Source organism: Dermacentor albipictus, chromosome 2, assembly GCF_038994185.2.
Source record: "Dermacentor albipictus isolate Rhodes 1998 colony chromosome 2, USDA_Dalb.pri_finalv2, whole genome shotgun sequence".
Taxonomy (NCBI): domain Eukaryota; kingdom Metazoa; phylum Arthropoda; class Arachnida; order Ixodida; family Ixodidae; genus Dermacentor; species Dermacentor albipictus.
The window spans coordinates 22,156,503-22,174,555 of NC_091822.1; the positions used below are offsets into that span (position 1 = coordinate 22,156,503).

The following is an 18,053-nucleotide window of genomic DNA, read 5'->3' on the forward strand; positions in this document are numbered from 1 at the left end:
CTGTGTCTTACCAGTACTCACCTACGGGGCAGAAACCTGGAGGCTAACGAAAAGGGTTCTACTTAAACTGAGGACGACGCAACGAGCTATGGAAAGAAGAATGGTGGGTTTAACGTTAAGGGATAAGAACAGAGCAGATTGGGTGAGGGGACAAACGCGAGTTAATGACATCTTAGTTAAAATCAAGAAAACGAAATGGGGCATGGGCAGGACATGTAATGCGGAGGGAAGATAACCGATGGTCATTAAGGGTTACGGACTGGATTCCAAGGTAAGGGAAGGGTAGCAGGCGGCGGCAGAAAGTTAGGTGGGCGGAAGAGAATAAGAAGTTTGCAGGGACACCATGGACACAATTAGCACATGACCGGCGTAGTTGGAGAAGTATGGGAGAGGCCTTTGCCCTGCAGTGGGCGTAGCCAGGCTCATGATATGATAAAGCTATTCCAAGTAAAGAAGGTCTTAATAAAGAAACGACAATGAATTAAAGTGCCCAACTCGAGAGATGAGATAGAGTTCGCGGAACTGTCAAAATTGATCAACAAGTTGAAAGTCAGGGATATTCGAAATTATAATGTGAGAAAGACTGAGGAAGCGGCAAAAATAGGTGCAGCATGAAATCAGTGAGAAGAAAACTTGCGATAGGGCAAGCCAAAATGTATTCAATGACAGATATGCAGGGTAATATCATCAGAAATATCGAAGACATAGTAAAAGCAGCGGAGGACTTCTATACCGACTTGTACTGTACCCATAGCAACCATGCTATCTCCATTCGAAGTAGGATTGGGCAGGTTACAAAGGCTCCTTCTATATCTAGCGTTGATGTTAGGAGGGCCTTGAAAGAGATCAACCAGGGAAAAGAGGCGGGAGAGTATAGAATAGTGTTTTTATTCAAAGATTGAGGTGCTATCATGCTCACAATCATTGAGGCCCCTTATATGAAATATCTCACGACTTGAAGGGTTCTAGAGAACTGGAAGAATGCCAACGTTATACTAACCCACAAAAATTAAGACAAAGAATTACACAAATATAGGCCCATTACCTTGCTTTCAGTATTTTATTGAAGATTTGCCAAGATATTTTCTAATAGAATAAGCGCAACACTTGACTTTAGTCAAACAAGAGAACAGGCTGGCTTCAGGAAGGGATACTCTCCAATGGATCGCATCCATGTAGTAAATCAGGCAACCGAGAAATCTGCAGAGTGCAATCAATCTCTCTATATGGCTTCCATATTTACGCAAAGACATATCAGCAGTCGCATGAGCAATATGTAATCAAGAAATGCAAGAGGCATACGCGAATATCTTCGAAAATATATTCCAGGATTCTACAGCTGCCTTGATTCTCCAGAAGAGAAGTAGAAATATACCTGTCTCTCTATATGCCTGTCCACAATCTCTCGAATGCTATTGACTGCATGCTTGGAAGAAGTGGTGAAGCTAAGAAACTGGGAGGGCTTAGGAGTGGGAATCAGTGGTGAACATCTCAATAACCTAGGGTTTTCAGATGACGTTGTCCTGTTCAGCAACACTGGGACAAATTGCAACAGATGATTGAGGATCTTAACAGGGAAAGTATAAAAGTGTTGTTGAAATTAATACGCACAAGGCACATAATTCTCAATAGGCTGGCGAGAGAACAAGAGTTCAAGATCACCAGTTAGCCCCCAAAGTCGGTGAAGGAGTGCGTTTGCTTAGCTTAATTACTCACAGGGGCTCTGATCGTGAGAAGGTAATTTACAGAAGAATAAAAATGTTTTTTGAATGCATACGTCAGACATTGCCAGATCCTGACTGCAAGCTTACCGCTATCATTGAAACGGAAGGTGTGTAATTAGTGCATTCTACTAGGGCTAATATATAAGGCAGAAACTTGGAGTTTGCCAAGGAAGCTCGAGAACAAGTTAACGACCGCACAAGCGCGATGAAACGAAGAGTGTTAGGCGTACCGTTAAGAGGCAGGAAGAGAACGGTGTGGATCAGAGAGCAAACGTTGACAGCCGAATTTCTAATTGGCATTAGGAGAAAAAAATGGAGCTGGGCAGGCCATGTAATGCGTAGGATAGATAACCGGTGTACCAGTAGAGTTTCAAAATTGGTGTCAAAGAATGGAAACGCAGTCGAGTACGCCAGAAAACTAGCGGGGGCGATAAAATGAGGATATTCGCAGGCGCAAGTTGGAATCACGACATTGTACATAAAAAGGCTGATGATGAGAATGATAATAGTATAGGGAAGCATGGTAACTCCTAATTATGCACTGCCAAATAAAGGAGATTTAAACTGAGTGTTAGCATAAATGGAAACAATGACAGAAAGAAGGCGATTGGAATCTTGTGGAGTTGGAGATAAAAAAAGAGTAATGAAAGGTTTTAGTATGACATGGCTCGATACCAACTTTGTTGCGATGGTCTGCAAGTAGAGCGATTCTGTACTATGTAAAGTGAAGTGATCAAATCGTTAGTACTTGGATTCCAGACTGGAGTGGCGTAGCGTAATTTAGATCGAATGAGTATTTTATATAACAAGAGCTTTAAAGATGAAGGAGAGGCTGAAAAGTTGCCGCGAAAGTAGCCTAACATCGTAAAGTTACAGCAAGTAACCTAAGATAGCCTAGTTGCTGTTGATCAACTGTTGTCATGATCTCATATTAATATCGTCTCAAAACTGGAAATACTATGGCTGATGTGTCGCACTGTATCAAAATCCGTGTTGCTAGGCGTGTGCTACCAAGACCTCAAAGTAATGCACAGTTTCCTCGAGACCTTAATGACATAATAATTCACCTCAGATGTAAATACCCTAAAGCCGAGATTCTTCTTTTTGGGGGATTTTAATTACCCTGATATCAACTGGGAAAACACTTCATTCCGAACAAAATGCTCAGAATCTAGAGAATTCCTGGACGTTTCCTCGTACTTTGACCTGGAGCGCTTCAAACATTCTAGATTTGATACTAACCACTGATCCTGCAAGCCATTCCTTAATAACCAGCTTATGCGAGATCAGTCACCACAAAATTATTCATGGTGTTTTTCACTTTGTTCCCGAGTTGCGCCAGACATCTAAAAAAACCATCCGACTTTACGATCGAAGCGATTACGATGCCATTTACATTAAGGGGGACAGGGTAGGCCCTATTCTTGCCATGCATTTTAGGCGATGTTCGTGACCCCTTTTCTCATGAACTGCTGGGGTTAGAACATTAACCTTGGTGGCGTTGTAATCAGCAATGTTAAGTAGTGTTACTGATCGAGGATTATTTTTTTTTGAAAGATTAGTTTTTTTGTTTTCTTTGTTTTTACTGGACCCACCAAATTTTATAGCCGAAATCTGAAGTAAATAGCCTGTAAATAAAGGTCCCTTACAATAATATTTATAATCCTCGCTCTGCAGACTCTCTGTAATGTTTGCTCAATATCTGGAAAATATTATCTCCCTAGCGCTTGTAGTTTCTGAAAAAAAGGGTCAAGTGCAGCGAAATTTGGTGTTTTGAGATAATTGGCTTTGAAGTTGAAGAAAGAGCTTTATTGCAACATAGGAGTATAGAAACAAATTCTGGCGAATTTTTTCAATAGCCACCAGCCTGGTAGTCCCCTCCATTGTCAACGTTTCTTTTCTGTGCTAGCTACCTTGTTTTCCGGGCCTCCTTAGTGACCAGTCGTGTAGCCCTCTCTGCAAAGTACTGTCGCCGCCGGTCAGCTTCGCGCAACCACTGGACTGTGAACCGTCCTGGAGAAACTCCCAATGACCTCAACATGTCGGCTCGAGCAATGCTGCAGTCATTAAAAGTTAGCAAAGCATCCATTGTCGCTATTTTCAGCGTCTTGAGGCCAGGAAAGACAATCTCCGGAGCGCGCTCCCACACAACGTTGTTGAACTCCTCATTCGCGTTCTGAGTTTTTCCATGGAGACATTTATGCAGAAGCTCAGGCCTTGAGAGCTGCTGAAACACCGGCGTTCCGCTTCAAGCGTTCCGCCGAGCGCGAACGCTTCGATGCAGACGCGCACGTGGTGGCCGCGGCACCCACTCCTGGATTGTGTTGCGGAGAATTGGCGTCATTGGAGATCGACTTATGCCGGTTTCCGTGGAAGAGACGTTTTTATAGCACTTCTTTGGCTTCGTCATTGCTATAGTGCCTAGAATATACTGGCTAGTGTGCCGTCCGCGGCCTTTCGCGTAGCACCATAGAGTTTCATATTAGTATACCTAGAGGCAAATCTGGCGCTGCGATCGTTCAACCATCATGGGAATGATGGGAAGTACAGGCTTCGGATTGGCATTTTATTGACTGGCGAACTAGTCTACAAGTATTTTTTTGGCAGTTTTGGTTTCGCTGCAAGCGCAATTGCTATAACCTGCAGTGGGACAGTGCAACGCAAAGCTCTCTGCCTTTGTTATGTTGCTCGGAGTGGCGACAGCGCGCTGGGCCAGCGACTGGGACGATGCTTGTGTCGCGGTGTGGCGTCGAAGTCGTGACGAGAAAGCGGCGGCATCATAAACGTTGAAAGAACACTGTAGCGTTACGTTCTTTATGAAACTTCAGAATAGGACAAAGAAGGCACTACTGATACAAGACATATACAGTTGTACTTCTAGTGGCTTGAAAATCAAATTTTATTGAGGGCTTCATTATGTGCTCGTTTATGTGCTCATTGACATGCGTGTTTTAGGACTTTGAGAACACAAACTTACTTGTGGTAGGAAAGATAGCTGCTTCCGAGCTGTAGTCTAGTGTCGCACAATGGGCACCCGCAAAGCCACGCTGTAACGCTTCGGAAGCGGTACGCCAATATAAAATATGATGAAGCATACTCGTAGGAGGCCACTAGCGTCCTAGCCAGCACTGCAGCAGATGTGCTTAAAAGTACTTGAAGACGTTCAGCAATCGTGACAGCCGACGCAACCTTTTCGAAAGAGCAAGAGAGTTCGCAAGTGCCTGTCGTCTGCGAGAAAAGTCTCGCGTTTGCAGCGACCAGGCGTCGTAGCAGACGACACTTTTAGCATTCCGCTCAAGGGCGCAACGCTTTGCCACAATACAACATTTTTATTTCCAGAAATACTTGGTGAGTATTTTTATATAAGTACATGCACGGTTGTTTTGCTGTTGCAAAAATGAATAAATAATTATTTTTTGGCGTTAAATTGGGAACAGAATCGCACAAGTATGGATACCCTGGTGTGTCCTGGTGACAAACCATAGTAAACCATGCTTCCATCTCAAATTCATACAAAGTTTAGGTAGCGTGTTGTACATTACATAACCTACCGCAGAAATAGAATTAGATTTTACGCGATGATATTTGAGTATAGCTTTGTTTACTGCGCCAGAAGCAAACGCCACTAGTCTAAAGATCGAAGTCAATCCGATGCCTGTACTTCCCATCATTCCCATGTAGGTTGAGGCAACGCTCATGAGAACCCCCATAGACACTAGCGCCACATTTCCCTCCAGGGTATTTATTTAGAAACTCTATGGGTAGCACCAAATGCAATGAATGCCGGCGGCTGCCACTAGGGGCGCTGCAGTACAGGTGGGTGCCGCGGCACCATCCGGTCTTCGTAGCCCGCCGTGTTTCCACAGCATCGGCAAGCGGGCTGCTGCGCTTTTTGTTTTTATTAAGCTGTAGCAGCAGCACAGTTCAAATGTGGGCAGCTGATTTATAAATTAGGGTTTGTTTCGATTACAACAGGCTCTAGCGCTTGTCGCTTGCGTGAAAAGCGTGTGCTAGCTCAGCTGGGCTTCGAGCGGAGAACCTGATGTGTTTCTATGCTGGCGAAGAGAAAACGTAATTTCTAAGGCAAATGCCTTGATCTCCATGTTCCAAGGCCGTGTTGCGAGGTACAGAACATATCACACGATCCAAGGAAGGCCAGAAACGAACCAAAGCATGTCCTAGCCGTGTATAGGAGATGCTAAATGATTAGCAAATTTAATTATTCATAATAGTGATTGGATTAAGGGGATAAGGCTGAATTAGAGGGATTAAGGTGTATTAATTAAGGATTAGAGTGAATTAGAGTAGGCTTTACAAGGCTTTCGCCTTCGTACGTGTATATCTTCGGCGATATATAGGACACTTGTTTTTTTATTATAGCGATGATGGCAGCGTAATTTTTTAAGGGTACGTTTCAGGTTACATTTTTCATTCTAATAAAGTAAAGGAATTCTAAGGTTACGTTAGTGTTCTATTGAGGTTATATTAATGCATAACCATTCAAAATCGCTGTAACCGATCATCTTTTGAAATGACTTGAATTTCTGTGTTCTTTCTTTTTATTTTATTTGCTGCTATTTCGGCCTACTATCTTATTGTTGTCCTCATAGATTTGAATGTTTTTGATGGTTTGCAAATTATGTACCCATCTCCTCATAATTCCCATTGGGCCCCGAGGATAGGATAATAAGCAAAAAAAAAATGCCTGTAAAATGGACTGCACGTGGTGTTCCGTGTACTATACATTTTTTTAAACCGGTAAATACGTGCAGATTTCTTTTTATGTCTGATATACGTGAACAAAAATAGGAAATATTTCATTTAGGCGTAACAAAGATTTTATTCATGCGTAACAACAGTCAATAGCAGGCATATAAGACGGCCCTAGATGAGATAATGCACACATACATAAATAGATAGCGCAGTGACGCAGTTTCGGGAGCTTCTGCCGTTGCCTTTACGCTTCCCTCTCTGTGTTGATGTCTTTTACAAAAAAAAAAAAACGAAACCTCAAGAAAACAAAGAACTTTGCAACTGCTGTCAAAAGCTGGTTTTATGCGAAGCATATTACGAGAGCTCAACCCAGCTCCTCAGGCGCGGCGGTGTCGCCTTCAATACCACGTGACACCGTGACGTCACGACGGAGGAGAAACGGGGCTCCAACTCGCGCCGTTGCTCGCGGCGGTATATATGCAGCTGCGCTTGCCTCTGCTAGACACGCACGAGGTGAGATGCCTCCTGGAGACAGCTGCTCGTTGGAATGAGAAGCGAAGGTTGCGGCGTGCTACTGAGACTGATTTTCTAGGTGGCTTTGGCTCAACTCTTGCAAGATGGGCTGGGTGGGAATCGAACCAGGGTCTCCGGAGTGTGAGACGGAGACGCTACCACTGAGCCACGAGTACGATGCTTCAAAGCGGTACAAAAGCCCCTCTAGTGAATGTGGTGTTGCCTTAGAAACGAGCTGTTTCTAAGGCTCAGGAGTGCGTCGCTTGCTCAGGCGCACATTTCGTTGCCGCGCCGAACGCTGCGTTGCTCGACGCTCACCGCGTCCAATGCGGGGCGCGTAGTCACTGCGCCGTAGCCCATTGTCTTCCACCCCTTGGCGGGTCGACGGGAACGCTGTCGCGTTCCACTCTTGAAGGCGAAGCAGAGTAACGAATGAGTTGTTTCTTCGTCTAGCCGAACCAAATATAACCAAGCAACAGCAGTTCACCAGGCTAAACAGTGGTTCAACAACTAAAATAAAGGCTAGTATGCTTCGCATCCTGGGCTTAACCTTAGCTAAGCCACAGCCATTTTTCATGCTCTGGGCACCCTGGTTGTGGAAAGGCCAGCTGTCTGCGGCTGACCTGAAAAATCAGCTATACTCGCTACATGTAACTTGTTTTTGCTGAAGAACACAGAAAAAGCATCTTCCCCGGCCTTCACAGCGGTTGACGTCTGGCTAAGATAGACAAGCAAGGCCTTCCATTGTCAAAATGGGAAGTGCAATAATGAAGCAGCGTCTGTACTAGCTTCAGCTTTACTTACGCAAAAGAAGCCTGCACAATGTGGTCAAGAATTTTGGGCAGTAATCTATCGTGCAACATAACCTGCAGTATAGTAGATCAAAGCACTACTGCTCGTTTTTTTTCTTCTTCCCCCCCCCCCCCCCCTGGTACTCAGGAAAAGTAAACTGAATGCTTAGCAAACTCAGGAAATATCGTGGGTATAGCTGAGGGTTTCAGGCATGGTCACGATGGAAGAATACTTCCACCCTGGGCGTGTTTTATCGCGGGGTATCTCGTGGACAACGTCATTCACGGTGATAGAGAACGCGCGCTCGACTAAGCTGTTTTCGAACTGTTTTTCACCAACCGCAGCAGTTGGTGTCGGCCTTCTGTCCGTTCTCCTGATCATTCTTGCCCATTCTGCTGCCGCTTCGTATCAGATGGTAGAGTGAACAAGGATACACGCCCTTTGTTCGAGCGGTAACCGCTTCCACACAACGGCGCAAAGCAGGTTCTCTCCTTGCACTGTCTCAGCTTCGGCATTTTTTCACCGCCGCCGTATAGTTCTCGCAATGACAGGCACACGAACATAACAGCCACGCACTCACTCTTTGACAACACCAAGCACAAACACGTAACGCTGTAATAACACTGAAAACGCAAACACAGAAACCGACGCAACAACTGCGAAACTGATATGCGAAGCAGACGACTCGCGCAGTCTGCACCCACCCGTGTGGCAGCGACCTCTGCCGGCCATCGTGGGCATTCATTGCAGGCGGCGCCCCGCTCGTCCATTGAAAAGAGCTGGTGCACGGCACACTAGCCAGTGCATTCTAGGCACTATAGTCATTGCATTACCGCTAAATAACCAGCACCAAAGTAAAAACAAATTCGATTGCCCGCGAAAACACGCAGAAGCACGAGCAAAACGCCGCGCGTTGCGAATAATCCAGCTGCGTCTTAGGATTCGTTTGGCTAAGTAAAATATGCTAGCTAGGTTTTCACTGTGGCCAGATGAGTGACAGCCATTCCGCTAAACGTGACAAAAAATAGGCGTTGAATAAAAATTTTTCTTCTGCAGGACGCGACCGCCTTACAAGATACAACGACCTTGTAAAGTCATTTTACCTCGCAAGAAGAACCTTCCCCACCCCTCACCGCAAGTTAAACAGGGCACAGGCAACCACCCTTCGCCTGTTACAGACGAATACATACCCCTCCCTCACACGCTATCACACTATATACCCCGACATCTACCCGAGCCAGACGTGCAAGGTCTGTAAAACTGAATCGGCAACACTCCCCCACATGCTATGGGAGTGCAAACGTCAATACCAAGACCTTAATCCCGTGACCCTCTCGTCGAGATGGCACGCCGCCCTGCGCAGCTCCCATCTCGACGACCAACTCTGGGCGACCCAGCAGGCCTACGAAGCGGCGTGAGAGGCAAGACCTCGACGTCCCATCGTGGGAGGCCTAGGCCCAGCCGACTGAACTGCTGGTGCTCATTAAAGTTTATTCTCTCTCTCTCTCTTTCAGTTTAGGAGAGGCACAGATCCCGAGCATGTGTCAAAGGGGGCGTGGCTGGATGCTGCCTAGGTTTCGAAAAATGTTGATTTTCAGGTAAATATTTCGCGTGCGCGCAAATGAAACTCTGGGCGATGTTAAGGAAAGAATAGAGATTCATATTACACAAAAACAAAAAAATCGATTTTTTTCGAAAACTTTGCCTACCCTGTTCCCTTATTAAATTAGAGGACTTCCTGCCTGAGTATAAGTCCGGTCTAGACACGTTTTCTTAACGATAACTGGCTACTGTTCTCTAACAAGATTAAGGAACTAGCTAACAAATGTATCACTGAGATCACCATCCATGCCAATCATCAAAAGCCATGGTTCCCTACCACGCTAAAAAGGGTAGATAAAAAAAAAGCGTCTATTTCGAGCGGCAAAACTGAGTCCAAGGACCCTCGCTTGGAACAAATATTATTCTGCTGAGGACGCCTACTACATTACTATTCGTAGCGCTAAACAGTCCTTCTTTATTACCGAAGTACCCAAGAACCTCAACAGTGAAACAAGCAAGTTCTGGAAAAAAATAAAGCCTAGCAACACTTATGCTATTACCCGTACCAACATAGTGGGCGAGGCGGTCAGTGAAGTTAAGTGTGCTGAACATTTTATTGTTGCTTTTTCATCCATATTGATGATCCAATGAACCTGGCATCACATCACCTGCCCCTCCAACCACTGCACTTCCACCGTTGCCCTCTGTAAGCTTTTACAATTCTGGTATTCTGTCCCTAATCGAAAAAATGAAGCTCTCGTCATCAGCTGACGTCAAAGAGATCAGTTCCAAACTGTTAAAAAACACTAAACACATCACTGTTGAATATTTGTCATTGTTGCTCAAGCAGGTTCTTTCTACAGGTATCCTGCCAAACCAGTGAAAAGTGGGGAACGTCGTTCCAGAGTACAAATCAAGTGACAAACAATCTCCCCTTAACTATCGCCACGTTTCTCTAACCAGCGTACCAATCAAAATCATGGAGCATGCCATTTACTTGACAACACCTCCTTGACAACATCGCTTCCGCAAGGGGTTCTCGTGCATAACCTAACTCGCACTTTTCGTCCATGATCTACACGCTAATCTTGACCCTCTTGGGTCAAGATTAGGTCAAGCTTGGTTACGCACGAGAACCCTTCGCGGAAGCGGTGTTGTCAAGGAGTTGTTGTCAAGTAAATGGCATGCTCCATGATTTTACATGGTACGCTGGTTAGAGAAACGGGGCGATAGTTAGGGGGACATTGTGACTTGATTTGTACTCTGGAATGACGTTCCCCAGTTCAGTATTTGAGAGAGGTTAATGTTGCTTTCACTACTCCCAATAAGCTAGGTAAGACATGCGCTGCCGTACAGAGAAAAAAAGGAGCGGGTAAAAGGCAAAAAACAAACAGATATTTGTCCAGTGAAGCACAATAAGAACAACAGTTTTACTGACGGTCGTATGGGTGTGGTTTATAAAATTCCTCTTAGCTGTGGCCAGTTCCACGTAGGCCAAACGGGATGGTGTATCAATCAGAGGCTAATGGAACATAAAAGGTCGTTAACCGGTGTATCGCCTTCTAATCTTTCGCTACATTGTCGAGATTGTAACTGCACGCCAGAGTTAGATGAATGCGCGATATTGTACACGCATAATAATGAAGATACGCGTCTTATGGTAGAGGCATGGCATATCTATAATGGTGGAGGTGCCTGCGTGAGTCAGGCTTCGATTACTTTACATAAGCAGGAGATTAAGTGCCTTAAGAGTTATCTCTCACGGAGACCGGCACATGTACCCGACTTACAGGTGGTCTTACCATTTCTGAGCATGCGCAGATGAGTTTTGTGGCTTTCTTTTTTCGCCTCAGTGCTTCCTTCAGTTGATAGTCGGCGTTCGTGTTGTCCACTTCTCTACTTTTGTGTCCTGTCTGCACGCCTCACTTCTTTTTTGCATAATTGATTGATGACATGGATGTGATCCATTGTAGAGTACCCTTACCGAAAACCTGCCTGTTCCCTTGGTTGACTGAAGTCCAGTGTTTCCCTTATTCTATTGGTTATTATCTTGGTGAATATTTTATATAATAATGGAAGTAAGCTAATGGGCCTGTAATGTTTCAATTGTTTAGCGTCTCCCATATTGTGGATTAGTATAATGTTTGCATTCTTCCAGTTTTTTGGGATCTTTGAAGTCTATAGACACTTCGTATAGAGAATCGCCAGTTTTCGAAACATTGTCTCCTCCATCTTTGATTAAATCTACTGTTATTCCATCTTCTCCTGCCGATCCTCCCCGTTTCATGTCTTGCAAGGCCCTTCTGAGCTCATCGCTAGGTGGAGTTTCTGTATCCTGTTCATTGCTGTTCCGAAGGGAGTTATGCTGAGTGCTCTGGGTACTGTACATGTCAGTATAGAATTATTCCGCTGCTTTTACTATAACTTGGAGGTTCCTGATGATATTACCCTGCCTAACGCATTGCTTCATTGAACAATTTCCTAAATTTATGTGATCGTCGTGCCCTTGCAGATGTATTTTTTACTTCTGCCTAAAGTTTATCAGCTATACTTTCGCTCTTTCTCTGTGCAGTCGAGTGATTCTTCTTGCTACGCAAATTTCATTGTCAAGCAGTAGAATTTGGTCACCCTCAACGATGCCTACAATGTTTCGGCATGTTTGGGTGCTGACAGAAATGACAAACTCGAGCGTAGCAGGATGGAGAGTTAAGTTTAAACACGCGCATGACCTGGTGGCTCAGAGAGCCCTCCATCGATATCGCTTGTTCTTCAGATAGCGTTATTGACGGATACTTCAGGTGAATAATCCTGCCGTGTTGGTTAATGAAGTCAACGGCGAGAATTCTCGCCATCACTGGTGAAGGGCAAAGAAGGTCACATGGCAGGTCTGGTCATGAACGGTAAGTCATGCACTGCTTATTCCCGCCGCTGCGTATTGGGCTTTATCAGGTGTCCTTCAGCTGTAGAGAGTTCCGTGAAGTCCGTGCCGCCGAAAAGACTTCGTTGCTGACGGAGGATCTTCGGCATTTTCATAAAGAGCAACCGCACCCCAATCAGTTGCTGAGATTATATTTCGGGATATGGGCACACTAATCCGGCCATGGGTTAGTCCAGTGTATGGTAGGTGCTGTTGCGAGAGATAGAGTCCTAGTGACGGCGACCAAGAACGTTGCCCGGGTCTCCGCTGCATTGCGGAAATGTAGTCGGCGATATCACTTGGTCGCTCGCGAAGCCTTCACAACGAAGCCTCGAATGCCGCTTAGCGTTATTCGGGGCGAGGACTTACAGAGTCGCCATCTGTCGGAAGCGCCCCCCTTGCGTAGTATGCGGGATCACGCTGCGCGCTCCTCATAGGTTTCGCTTACGGCACTCAGTAAAAACACCACGCGGCAGCCCTCCTGGAAATTTATGTAAGTACTCTCAAAACGAGGGAACTTTTTGACAGTCGACATTATACTTTTGGGCAAAATGAAAGCAGAGAACTGTTTACAGACGCTACCCCTTTACCGAATACGTAAAGTGAACGCTGTTAGGAATGGCCGTACGGGTTGCAACGTGCCAGCTTTCAGCCCGCTGCACGTGTTCCAATCCCACCAGACGGGGCGCACTTCATAGAACTGCGGATGACCGGCAGACACGTGGCGCGCGGTCAGCTCAGAAATGTGGTACTCGGCCGTGCCACCCGGGACAAATCAGAGTTCTACGAAGCCCTCTGACGTCGGCTCCGGACCTTTGCACCTGTGTGTGTGCGCGACACGGGTATGTGAGCCCGCCTCCTCCAAAAGGGCGGGTCATCTTCGGTCACGTCGAACGGTGACGTCGAACGATGACTGGGCGAACGTTTCCGTTCGCTTGGGATCAAGAGCTTATAAGCAGCGGTTGCCGGCTGCTAGTGCGTGCTCATCGTCGGGTGCTCAGTGCTCGTTGTCATGCTAGAAATGTACTCGTGAGCTGTGTGCTCGTAAGCTGTTTGCTGTATGTTAGTCTTGCGGGCTCCATATGGGAGTCGCGCTAGACTGCCAATGTATCTTGCTTAAAATGTAAATACTGCCAGTAAATCCTGCTCGCCTAGTCCTGTCCCCTCAAGGTCCTCCCTGCAACTTCGACCGCTCCAACTCCAATAACGCCACTGCACGTGGTCGCCGCGGTGGAGTCTCCTGAACCGGCTTCTTGCGTGAAAGGTAGGCAAGTGCTGATGGTAAACTATGTGAAATATGTTTTTTATAGTGGGTTGTCTGTATAACCAAATGGAGCATAACATAATGAAGTCTCAATGTAGCGATCGCACGGTTTCGCAGTGACCGACTGCGCGTCTGCATGCGTGTCCGCGCACAATGTTTTGCTTTCGGTCTGCGCGTGTGTTGGCACCGTGCCGTGAGCTTTAGGCCGCAGGATATGAGCATTTCACAGTACACTAGCAGCCATTGTTGTGTGGACGCTATCAGAACTGTTCAAAAATAATTTCGTTTTAGAGACGTCGACGGCTACGGCGAATGTGATGTGCCGTCACGATGATTCAACCTTTTTTTTTTCTTCTAAAATCTTGGACATTTCACTATTACTTCTCAAGTTGCGTCGCACTGTATATTTATCGGTCTTCTTAGTGTGCGATTTCCCTCTGCTTCTTTTTTCTAGTCCAGTGCATTAATTCGTAACACAAACATAACCGTATGTCATACCTTTTTTTATTGTGCGTCTTACCGCTCCCTTTCCGTTCCAATGAACTTCCTAGTATCTAGCATCAAGAAGTTCATAGACCAAACCGTCATGACATTAGCCGGGCAGCGGGCGCGGGCGAGCATCTCAGTGCGCGTTTTGTGCTACTCACCGAACATCGCAGTCCCGACGCCGCAGCAGAAATCTTCCTCGCGCCTGTGCTTGATGCATACCCGAGTTGTAGTAGATGGCTGTCTGCCGGTTCTAAGTTTTGCGAGCCAAGCTTCACGCAGCTCCTTGTCCTGCGGCTACGTGTGCTTAAGGCTGACATGGGCTCCATTGCGCACTTCCGGCACTGCAGCACTGAGCAGAAGCTTAGCATTCCGCACACTTCCAAAGGTAGCCACTACCTATTATAGTACTTTCAAATGGTGTCAAGCAGACTCCCAAGGCGGTAAAGCCTCACCACTTAATCAGAACCACATCGCACCTGGGACTTTAAACTTTCGTTTTCAGTTCGCTTCGGCGCTACCGAAACAGCCGACGCGGCCGCTGTGTCCACGTGATCCCTCATGCACGTCAAGCCGACGGTGGCGCCAGCTTTTCCAGTGGTGGAGCTCGCCCCCAATAGGCACTGATGCGACACGCAACCCGCTCCACTGCAGTCGTAGCAGTACAGACGGCGGTCGAGCGCGCGCCGTAAGTCCGTCTCCCTTGAATCATTCCGTATGTTCACAGGTGGTCGGGCTAGAGGAGATGGATGGCGACAAAGACTGGCAATGGAACGCGGAGTGACAGGGCGTCTAGATCGACCATGACGGCGAGCGATGGCGGCAAAGGTCATCACTTCAGGTTGGGGCTGTGGTGTCGGCTTCACTTGCTCGACTACGAATGGCCATTGTATCTCCTCTCGCACGGCATCAGCGATGAAGGTCACCTGAGGCTGCATTGGGAATATGTTTTGTAGCTCCTGGTGCACGATTGCTCGGCTGGTCTCGTGCAAGTCGTCGGTGCCAAGCGCTTAGGCCTCATAATTTGGCATGACCATTTAGTGATCATTTTGTCTGGTGTGCACTTTCAGCAATTTCTCGGTGACCCTGGTTTCCAGGGAAAATTCCGCGGTGGTTTTTGGTTGGCTGCGAATTGGTACGGCAAACAGATCTTGCTTCACAGCCCTCAGTACGAAACAGCAGTTCGTTTCTTCTGGAATGTTGGGGTCAAATGAGAAAGAAGCCTGTAATCTCTTCAGTGAAGATGGCGACTTTTTTGTGAGGTAGCTGCCTTGTAAACTCTAGAAAGACTTCAGCCCGTGTTGTCCGTAACACGCTCATAAACGCCTACAAAAACCTTTTTCGACAAAACAGGTCACAGGACGTTACGGTTGACCTTCGATTCTCGATCCGTGTGCCAGCAGATTCATCCAAAGAACAATGAGATATGATCGCTTTTCCTCGCTGCTCCAATTGTTGAATGTCGCAATACATTCGTACGTCTCCAGCAAAGTTCCTGGGTTTCAAGCCAAGGATCTGCGGAAAGTCACGAGGTTGTCGCAACAGAAGCTAAAGCCGTCATCGTGGCTACTGACTTGGTCTTAGGCTTTCGGAACTACTCGGGTAGAATTCCGTGTACCGCGGTCACGTTCTGAAGCCCACGGCTGCCTCAGTAGTCCTCGATGAGGTTCAATATTAATCGTAATAATTACTGTATTGATATGGATATACAAGATTGTTATTCATGAGCAACAAGATGATCCTCAACAGCCACATGCTAGCTGCAGATCCGCGAAATTATATAAAGAAAATAAACAATTCAGACACCGGCACGTTCATTTACTTTTTTTTTTGCATAAGAATCTCAGAAATTCTCGAAGAAAATCTGGCAGATACACTTAAGACTGCTTACGTGTTTGAATGCAAAAGCATTGTACCATTTTTGTACCTCGCAACGCCGTGAACGCACTCATGTTATAAACTCATGTGGCGCCACCTCCTCGTCATGGACTGCACCGTAACGCGCCCATTGACGCGCGCCCTAGGCCGCACCTTTAGTGAGCCAGATGGCTGCGACGTGACGTGACCAATGACGCGCCCACCCTCTCAGACCGAAATTTACTAAAATTTTGTTTCAAGACGATTATTTTATTTGCAGGAACGTCCCTGAGGAATTTCACGTCAAAACCAGCGTTTTTGATGCGTGTTTACTGTTTGCGCTGTCGGCCGTTTTTGGTACCCTCTTTCGGTCACGCCGCCTACTACACCGCCGCCTACTACACCGCCTACTCCAATGGGGCATTTAATAATTTAGTATTAAAAGAAAGAAAGCCAAACGAACAAAAAAGTGTCCGACGGATACGATACTCACTAATGGGAAATTTGAGCGCAGTTCTATGCGTGTTTTCATTGCGGAATATATTGAGGTAAATAATTTGAGGCTGAACTCACCGCACCCACTGGCAATGGGCCAGTGCCATCAGCGCCTTCGCAGAGGGAGGCGCAGCATTGGAATGGTGTCATGATAGGCGGCATCGCAGCCAGCTGTGGAAAAAGACTGCGAACGCGCGAGCAGTGGCAAGAACGCGTTCACACGGCTACGCCGAGAATGCCGACGCTCAGCCCACGAACGGGCGCCTAAGAGTTGCCCTCTAAAACCGATAAGCAATGGTGCAGCCTACCGCAGGAGCGGAAAGGTCATGGCCTTTCCCGCCTCGGAGGCGCATCAGCTCCCACATGCCGGGGACACAGCCACCAGTACCTAAATGTATAAAGGAGTTGTTGCCAGTTACGATAGTTTTGTCTTCTTGGGTGGCGATTACTTCGCGAATGTGCAGGGTTGTCCGGAACATAAATGAACATAAACAATAAAACACCTTTACCAGATGCCACGTTGTAGTGACGATTAAGCAGATAGAGTTGAAAATTCTGAGCAACACAACTAACTTTATAGTATGGCGAACGTGTGTCCACTGAAAGAAGGGACACCTAGTGATAGTGGCGCGGAGATTACGGGAAATCTAATATTTGGGTTAAGCGCCTGGACTTTTATATATGACTTGTGGAAGGTTCCATTGTAATCTGTGGCGCTGGCTTACCTTCGAGAAAGTGCAATAGCATTCGCGTCGAGCTTGGAATCAGATTACGCAAAGATCAGTGACAACATGGACCACTGAGAGAGGCAACGATAACATTCCAGTCATTGCCCGGTCATGAAGGCACTTGAGCTCTGCGATAACCTTAGATTGCTGGCGCCAGAAAGACGATCCCCTAATGAAGGATAAACAAGTGCATTTGACAATAGGTGGGCTTAATGCAGATGCCATTTAGTCGTGAGCACACCTTTTCGAATATTCAAAAATAAAAGACTTTTTACCTCCCGTTATTGCGCATGTGGAACACCTGTTGTCACACACAGCTCCTTTCGGCATTTTGTGTGCAGCATTCCGAACATCAAGTAAGCTTGAAGCCGCTCTGCCGAGCTCACGCCGTTTCTATTTAATGTTGTATACGGCACTTTTCGTGACCTGTTTTACTGTATATTTTCGGAATGCTCCTATATTGGTCCATTGAGTCCACCTTACCCTCTCATCTGCTATTTTGCGGCAACTTGCCTTTATGAAGTCACAAGCTACAAGAAGTGTAGTGTCCAGCCTGCAGGTTGCGTCTACTTCCTTGCTTTCCTCTAGTTTTTGTGATTTACTCTTTTGAGCAAGCGCTCCAGCAAAGCCAGGCCTAACGTCCTGCTCCTGCTGGCCAGCGCAAACTCCAAGTAACTAAGAACTGCGTGTTGCTGCTTCGACAGTAAAAGACCAGGCCCAATTTAGTGAGCTGTTACGTGCACCATTTTCCCTAGTATCAGACGTGGCATACCTATTGTCAGCATACGTCAAATGTTCGGTTTTCTAAAATAGCTGCTGCTTAATGAATATTAAGCCAACGTAAGTTTGTCGTTTCTCCCGACTCTGTATATACGAGTGGCCAACGCGCACAGCCTGTGTCACCTGCTTTCCATAGTTTCAAGAGAACCTACTCCAGCTCTGCCCATCTATTGCCTGCATCACGCAACAGTTTTAGCGTGCGGTCCCTTGGTTTTTCCTAACTAATTGGTAGCTTAATTGGT

General features: G+C 46.4%; 1 protein-coding gene across 1 annotated transcript in view; it reads left to right on the plus strand.

Annotated features, from left to right (window-relative positions):
- LOC135897944 (cytochrome P450 3A9-like) overlaps positions 1-18,053 on the plus strand; it is a 336,077-nt gene that overhangs the window by 162,801 nt on the left and 155,223 nt on the right. The gene's annotated exons all lie outside the window — the stretch shown is intronic.